We start from the raw sequence: 8,427 nt of genomic DNA, 5'->3' as shown, positions 1-8,427 counted from the left end.
CTCTCCCCGGACCTGCGCCGACTCCGGCCAGGCGTGGGCTGTGGCTGGTGCTCCCTGCTCTGCAGAGTCGCAGAGGTGGGCGGACAGAAACTCCTGCTCCAGAGCTCCAGGAGAAGGTGGGGAAGCACCCCAAAAGGATACATTCCCAACTCAGTGCTCACACTCTGAAGCCCGCCTCTCCTCTGTCCTCCGGACTGTGGGACTGTGCGACTGTGCGGTTTGTCCTTCCCCTGGGAGGATGGGCGGGCCTGTGGGGGGGCACACTTGAGGCGGCTGAGGGTGCTGGAGAGTTGGTTGGCTGGGCTGACTTCTGTGAGGGGCCTCCTGGGGCCACTTTCTTAAATAGAGAGGAGGCCCCTTCTGGCTTCTGGGCACTGCTTCACCAGCCTGCTGGGCTCCTGCCTGCGGTCAGGATGCTGGGCAGGTAATGGAGGTGAAGGCGCCCCCTCCTGCCCTTGGGGACGCACGTTGGTGGAGGATACTCGCAGGTGGGAGCGACCTGAAGCCTGAGTCAGAGAACCTGAGGTGAAATGGTTAGAATCGGCTCCTGGAGCCAGGCGGCCCTGGTTTTAAAATTCCTGGCACCTCCGCAGACAACCTTTGTGACCTCGCGCAAAGGCCTCTGCTCTGACCAAGGGCTGTTGTTGGAGATCCAGTGAAATAATGCAGTAGACTATTGAACGCAGTGCCTGACTGAAAGCTAATGTTTTTATGACTTTTATTGATTCTTGGTGAGGTGAGCGCCCCAAGAAGCACCTCCTTGGCTGTTTTCTGGGTGCTAGTGCAGCGGTGATGGTGCTAGTGGGCGAAGGTGAGAGTGACGTCCGGCGCCTGAGAAGCCGCAATGCTCACAGAGCATTCCGGGCGTCCTGGGCGCTGACCGCACGGGCCCTGCGGATCTCAGCACAGGGTTTCTCCAAGGTGTTTTCTCTTTTTGCATGAGTTCTTGACGTTGCCAGCCCAGCACCCCTGGGGAGCCTAATCGCCGCTGGTCGCCTGCACTCATCCCTTCCGTGAGGGGTGTCAGGTGTGTCTCACTGGCACTTACCCAGGAGAGCAGAGAACATGAGGACCCAGGGTGGCAACTTGTTGCACAGCTTTTCTGCAGAACTTTGGAATGTGTGGTGTTCCCTGCAGGGAAGGCGTCAGAGAGGCGGGCTGGCATGGGACCCACTGCTCACAGCCCCTGCGGGGCTGGCACGTGAGGAGCAGGGCAGGGGTTTCCTCCCCACACTGCTCGGGGCTTCGAGCAGATGGTATGGAGGGCGCTTGGCATAGCCCTGGAACATCCTCAGCGCCCTGAGACTGCAAGCCAGGGGGAAGTTCTCTTCCAGCCCGTTAGCGGGCTTTGACGGTGCTGGAGTATTGCCTGGTGTTAGGTGATTACTACACAAGGGATGTGATGTGCTTGATGGTGGCATCTGGCAGGAGCCCCGAGGTGGCAGGTAAAACTCAGCCACAAAAGCAATAGGATGCTGGAGAGGGCGAGGCTGGAGATACCCTGAGAGGATCTGTGTCAGGCCAGGCCAGGCTGGAAACTGTTCACTAGTTCTTTGTTTTATGCTCTGTGATTCCACATAAACAGTAGGTCTTCAAAATGAGCCAGTGCAACATTAGAATTTAAATATTTTTATTGTAAGGTTTTAAGTTAAGGCAATTACTTGAGTAATCAGAAGAAAATTAAAATGACCCCCAACACTCAAGCATTTCTTTGAAAATCATCTTATTAGAGATAAAAGGAAGAATAATGAATGTAATTAAATTCATGTTTATTGGGTGCAGTAATTCTTACCCAGTATTGTATAAGCTGATAACTAGGGCAAGGGAAATCTGTGCTTTTGATGCATTTCTGAATAACTGACTATTTATGGGAAGTGAGTTAATAAACTCGGGAGTATTAGCTGTCTCTTTGTGGCAATAAAGCCTGTTATTGGGATTACTGACTTTTGTTATTTTACAGTACTTTGCATTGGAACCCTTCATAGCTGCTGTGTTTCCCGCACTTCGGCCCACAAGCCTTTGTTGGTGGGTAGACGCCGCGCTGAGCTCCCCCGACACTCTTGCCGGTGAGCACCGCGTGACGCCTCTTGCCGGTGAGCCACGGCGTGACGCTTGCGCACGACCCCTCAGCCGACTTGCAGCAGAAGCCAGCCGCTGTCCTCCCCAGTGCCAGCGCCCACCCCGGGGCCTGGGCTCACGGCAGCCAGCATGATCTGGGTCTGTCTTTCCTCTGCTAAAAACCCTGCCATGCTTTCTAATTTCTCTTAGCAAATAAAAGGCCACATCTGTGGCCCGCAGGTGTGGATAGCTCTGGAGTGTGATTGTTGCTGATGTCTAAGGGATGCAGACTCAGGCCCCGCTGGGGTCGTGCCTGGGCTGCTTCCTTTGCTCGCCCCTGGCTTCTCGGTGCCTGGCGTCGCCCCGGTGTAGCTCAGCATCTGGCACTAGGAGGTGCTTCCTAAGTGTTGAATGAATAAATGAAGTAAACGGTGGGTGCCCCGTGACTGATTTGAGTCTGAAAAATGAGAAGGTTGTTGGACCTGAGTTCCTTTCCATTTTAGAAAGTATCTCAGCACTACAAACTCTTGAACTGATTCTGCAGGGTAGGTAGAGAAGGTCTTGATGTATGGAGAAAAAATGGAAGCTCCGAAAGGTTAAACAAATTAGCCCACATGTAGCTATGGGAGAAGCTGTGGGTTCTAGTATCTTCTGTGTCTTTTCTCACACCCCTGGCTGCCTCAGGGTACGGTTTCTGATCACCTTGGAGAACCAGTCACAGATGAGACCTAGAAACAGGACATCATGGGAAAAGGCCTTATAGTGGTGTCTCTTGGTTTTAACTTAGGTTTCCTGATAACTGAATTTGAGGAGTTGAGATCATTTTGTAGTAGTAGGTTTAAGAGCTGATCACATTCTGGGAACCTGGCAATCCCGGACTTTTTTGTAAATGGCTAAAGTATAATTACTTTGATACATGTGCTGACTGGTTCATAGCTAAGCTAAGAAGCTTTTTGATAGGGTTGGAAGTGACTTGTCAATTGATACGTAGTGTTCTTTTGCTGTTTTCAAAAGATGCTGGTTGCTTCAGTTAGCATTTTTCTCTAACTTATCTCTGGCTATATCTGCTGTGGGGCACTTTGGCATTGACCTTTGTGCTCATCAAGTGTTGTGTTGGCCCAGCCGAAGGTCAGAGGTCGTTGAGTCCTCTTCCTCCTTTCCAGATGAGGGTAGGACTTTCCCAGTTCAGGTCTCCCAGTGCCCCAGCCAGCAAAGTCCGTGGACTTTGGCAAGTCCACTTACACGGTGCAGGCTCTCAGGGTGCCTGCAGGTTATGGGGTGCAGCTCATGGGTTTCACAATTCCACAAAGAGGTGTTTATTTTGGACGAAACCCTGTTGAGTCTAGAGTGACTGCCTGGGAATGGGGCGGAGACCTGACTGCACAGCTCCATGTCTGGTGATGGTGGCTGCTGTGTTAGCTAGGCGGCTCTTCCTCAGGCCTCTGGAGGCTTCGTGAGGGCCGACAGAGTCTTGGAACCTTGCTCCATCTTTGTGGACAGAGAGCAGCCAGGATCACTAGATGCCAGGCCAGAATACCAAGTGTGTCAGTTTGTTCTGAGCCTCCTGCTCTCCTGGCAAACCAGAATCTCGCAGGTGTAAGTGCGACCTTCCTTCAGCAGCAGAACCCCCGTCTTAAGGTCTGAGATTGCTCTGTGAGGCTGAGTCAGGCTAAAGCAAACTGGCTGGTGCTAAAGGGTGGGCCAGCCGTCAAAGGTGGCCTCAGGCCTCATTCTTCCCTGGCTTCCAGACCTCGCCGCCTGCCAGTCTACCTCCTTCCTTTCCTCCCTCCCTTCACGCGTCTTATTACGGTCTCTTGAATGTGGCTACCGCGGTGGAAAGGACAAGTCTTGGCTTTGCTGTCTTGTAGCTTATGTTCTAGTAGCAAAGTTAAATAAGTATGCAAACAGGTACAGAAATAACAACACATATGTACATAAAATTAATTGCAACACTGATGTTGGCCAAAGAGGATTCCAAAGAGGCAGTGCTAAGAAAACATAGGCAGGATGATTTTACCTGGCCAGGAGTGTCAGCCACTGCTTCCAGGGAGAGGATTCTTCCAACTGACCCCAAGGGACGAGCGGTAATTAGCCGGTGAAGCATAGCAGCCACACTGGTCCTGGGCCAGTTGGGGCCAAGGCGTGGTGCATTCTCTTTTTTTAAAATTATTTTTAAATATTTATTTGTGCACACAGAACTGGGGTACAGGCTGGAGGTGCAGGGGTAGTGAGAGGCTTCACCAGAGAGAGTGGGGAGCAGAACAGGCCAACTGACGAAGTACACTGCTGAGGGGAGCAGTGGGTGGGTCAGGAGAGGTCTGCCGCGCCGCAGGGATGGAACTCGTGCTGCGGTGGCTGTGGCCAGCTTCACAGTGCTGTGCTCCAACCTGTTGTGCCACCAGGGAGGGCCCGCCGCTTGGTGCATTCTAGAAGCTCCCGTAGCTGCTGTGGTTGCGACCTTGGGCCAGGAGACACTGTAGTTTTCAGGTCTGGTGGTCCAGCATTGTTTCCTTGAGCTGTGATGGAAATTTCTGGCATACCCATGGTTGCTGACTCTTCCAGAACTCCCATCTGTCACCCAAAGCATCTCCTACGGGAGCATTCCCTGCCATGGCTTCCAGGAGGGCCGCTGGCCTTACTTTCATTGCTTTAAAGACTGGCTGCTTCCGCAGCTTCCGGAGGGGCTGGAAGAGCACCTTGATCTCATTCGCAGTTTTCATTCATGAGGTAAAAGTTCTCTAAGCAGGTACCTGGGCTTGATGCTGCAGTGCCTGGCCAGGAGCTGGGGGCGGCCCGTGGTGTAGCTCAGCGATAAGCCATGGCGGCGGGTGGGGATCTGGCCCAGAGGGTCCAAAAGGTGGATGCTGCCGTGTTCTGGGTGTTCTGGGCGAGGAGCACCTGGACGGGGAGCTGGGCTGTGCCCAGGGTGAGCGAGGGCGAGCGGGGAGTGTGGCTCAGGACAGCCGCCACTTCCCCTGGTGGGGGGATTGTTCCAGAGTTTCAGGAGAGGAGAAGCAACGGCAGGCACAGTCTTGTGCAGCGTACAGGGTGGATAGTGTGGGGAGACTGGGTTTTGGAGGCGAGTGGGGGGCTGTTGGTGGAATGTGGGTGCAGGATGATGCGTCCTGAGCATTGGCTGTGGGAAAGGAGAGGAGGAGGAGGTTCAGAAGTCACCAGGTAGCGGTTTCCTCCTTAGAGATTTGGGGATGGGAGGAGGGCAACGCCAGGGCTTCTGCCTTGAGGGAAGCGCGGCCTGGGCCTGGCCCCACAGAGCGGGCAGCAGAGTTGCTGAGCTGGGAGCACGAAGAAGTGAGTTCGTTTGACTTTTCCAGCTGGAGGACCTGGACGTCTGCTTCTGGCACCTGGCCAGCTGGTCTGGGGTTCTCAGGCTTCGGGCAGCAGAGTCCTCAGTGTTTGAGGGGAGGGGCTGTCATCTGCATGCTCTGGGTTTCCCAGATGGAGCTTCTCCCCACTGGGCTAGGGAGAGTGACTGGGGCTATCCTCAGCTGCCCCCGGGGTGGGAGGAAATGGGTGCCTTGGGAAGGTTGTGGGTAGTGAGTGGGGTCCTGGATGGACTGGACAGGAGCCAGGGGAGGAGTGGTCACCAGAAGGGCGGGCAGTGGTGGCGGCCCTGAGGGAGCCATTTCTATATGAGTGACAGAAAACTCAAAATAAGAAAGCTGTCAGTAAGAGCGAAGATTCCATGAGGGAACCGGAAAGGACCCACTCAGAGTAAACGTGGCTCCAATGGAGTGGGAGCCCCAGAGGGTTCTTCCCTCCTGTCCATTGTGAAGTGGTCTTGGGGGGAAGGCTTCCGAGCCCAGGCTCACTTTGAGGCTTGAAATGGCTGCTGGGGCTCCAGCCTTTGCGTCTATAGTGCAGCTTTGAGGGTCACTTTCTGGAAATTGACATGACACTCCTTGCATCCCATTGGTCTGCTCTTAGTCCAGTGGCCACTCCTAGCAGTGAGGGGAAAGCTGGGAAATACAGTCCATATTCAGGGAAACCTGTGTCTATCTAAAAACCAGCTATTCCATTACTAGGGAAGGCGGGCCGCTGGCTGTTGGGGCCCAGCCTCACCATTACTGACCCCGCTTACAGACACGGGGCCTCAGGGCGGCTGAGATCAGCCCGACAGTGCGTGACTTAGAAATGGTTAAGCCTTCGAGAGTTATTATAGAGCAGGACTTTATTAATCCCACATGGAGCTTGGATAAAAGCAGAAAAACAGATGAGCGGAGCAGAGATGACTGTTGCCGACTTAGGCGCTTAATGCACAGAACTGCTCAGCAGCAGGGGACGGACTGGTGATTATGGCGTTGGGACAGTTGGACGTTAGTGCTGAAAAGTACTGATAAATTTAGCTACATACTACGATGGGTTCCAGATGGTTTTGAGTTAAAGGACAAAAAATAGTTGGAGATGGGAAGATGTAAACTGCACCAGTGGGACATAGAGGGTCGGGCACTCTCCAGGACTGGGCGTGGGGAAGTGAGGAGGGAGACTCCCTAGGTGTGCGCTTGCTCCTGAGTCAGAGCAGGTGACTCTAACACTGGCCTCCTCTTCCTTCCCCAGGTCTTAGGGGGTGGCGGCCACTGCTCAGCACCTGGGCGGGGCTGTGTGCGGTGGCGGCTGTCGTAGCCTGGAGAAGCGGCCGAGGGGCGAGGCTGGTCGGGACCTGGCATTCTGGGCATGCAGGACGCGCAGGCATGTCAGAGGCGCCGGAGCAGTGCGCTCCCCCAGGGGTTGGCAGTGAGTCCCATTACGTCCACGGGATAAAGGTGCAGTGGGGGCCTTGTGGAGCTCTCGGCCAGTGTCGCCCTCACAGAGTCCAGGGCGTGCGGAGACAGGCCGGTGAGGACGTAGTCGGCTGTCCCTGGCCTTCTGCCTGGCCTTCAGCCTTAGGCCCCTGAAGAGACTGACGGGAGGACGAGGTTGCCTCCAGCGGCTTGAATGCGCTTTTGCCTGTGCCCGTCACATCCGGGAACAGCCCTGGGGCACGCACCCTGCTGGCTCTTGGTAAATGGTTGCTAATTCTCTTTAACTCAGACATAATCAGCTGAAGTCAGTTTCTTGAGCCAAGTATTTGTGGTTGGCTTATTTTGAAATAAAGTACAGTGAGTCTTAAGATATAAGGCATTACTTAGTTATACATTTACTTAGCAAAATCCTTGATAATTGTTTGCAAACTGCAGAAACTGTAATCTTTGTGATGTAGAGGAGCAGCATAAGAATGTAGGCTAAGCACGTACAGAGCAGCTCAGTTTTATAGATGAGGAAACTGGGGCAAAACAGTTACCAAAGGGCGGTCACTGTGGGTGAGAGGTGGACGTGCGCTGGACCTGAGCCCGGGGCCCACCCACGAGACTCGCAATCCACTGGGTAAATAGAGGGGGGCCTGGAGTGTGCATTCAGGCAGGCTCATCCGCTTCGAGGACCCGCCGGCAAGGGCGGCAGTGGAGGGGCCGGGCAGACGTGCCAGAACAGAGGGCGTGCTGTGGGCAGGCGCTTCCCGGCTTTCACCCCGGGAGTGGAGATGAACTTCAGATGACATCCTTTGTCCTCTCAGAGATGTCAGAGGTGCTGTGAAAGATGAGATCTAAAAAAAGAGCTTGTAGACTTCAAGAATGCACAGAAAACGCACACAGTGGTGGCAGGACCGCTGCAGAGAGCCTGGCAGTCAGGGCGGATGAGCTGCCGTCTCCGAGGACAGAGAGCAGCAGCCCCCGCTGACGGACGAGAGGCCAGAGCAGATGGACCGGAGGGGCCCTGGATCTTCCTGGACTGAAGGAGGACCCGGAACTATACATTACCAGAGCTATCGTGCGCCAATCAAAAGTCTCAAACACTAACATGTAAGACATCAGGTAAAGGTTGGTTGGTTTGTTTTTTTAAGTATCAAGACTAAAGGGAGGGCACCATTAACATCCAGGCAGAAAGAACCCAGCCACCAACGGACAAGGGTTAGCCTGGGCAGGCTTACCACGTCATGGCGCCCCTCGGAAGGCTGCAGTACCCCTTAAGCTTTTGGGGAACAGGGCTGTGGGCCACAATTTCAGTCTTAGCCAAGTTTTAGTTCACACTTGACAGCTACAGAAATTCATTGCAGTCACGCAAGGAGACACCTTGCGCGTAACTTCTGCTACACCCACACTCGTTCCTGGGGAGGGAGCTCTGGAGTCGGCTCCACAGCCGAGGGTGAGTCAGTGTCAGGCCGTGAATGGGCAAGGCAGAGCGTGAAAGGACTGGCAGGGAGAGCGTAACCGCTTTCATAGATGATTGTAATTACAGTGATAAAATAGAGTACAAATGAAGTGATGTTGATAGAAGCTGGAGTAGTAAACCACGATTAAAGGGAAAGAGCCGGTA

Source organism: Condylura cristata, unplaced genomic scaffold, assembly GCF_000260355.1.
Source record: "Condylura cristata isolate star-nosed mole 26May11 unplaced genomic scaffold, ConCri1.0 scaffold00006, whole genome shotgun sequence".
Lineage (NCBI taxonomy): Eukaryota > Metazoa > Chordata > Mammalia > Eulipotyphla > Talpidae > Condylura > Condylura cristata.
This window is presented reverse-complemented; position numbering follows the sequence as displayed.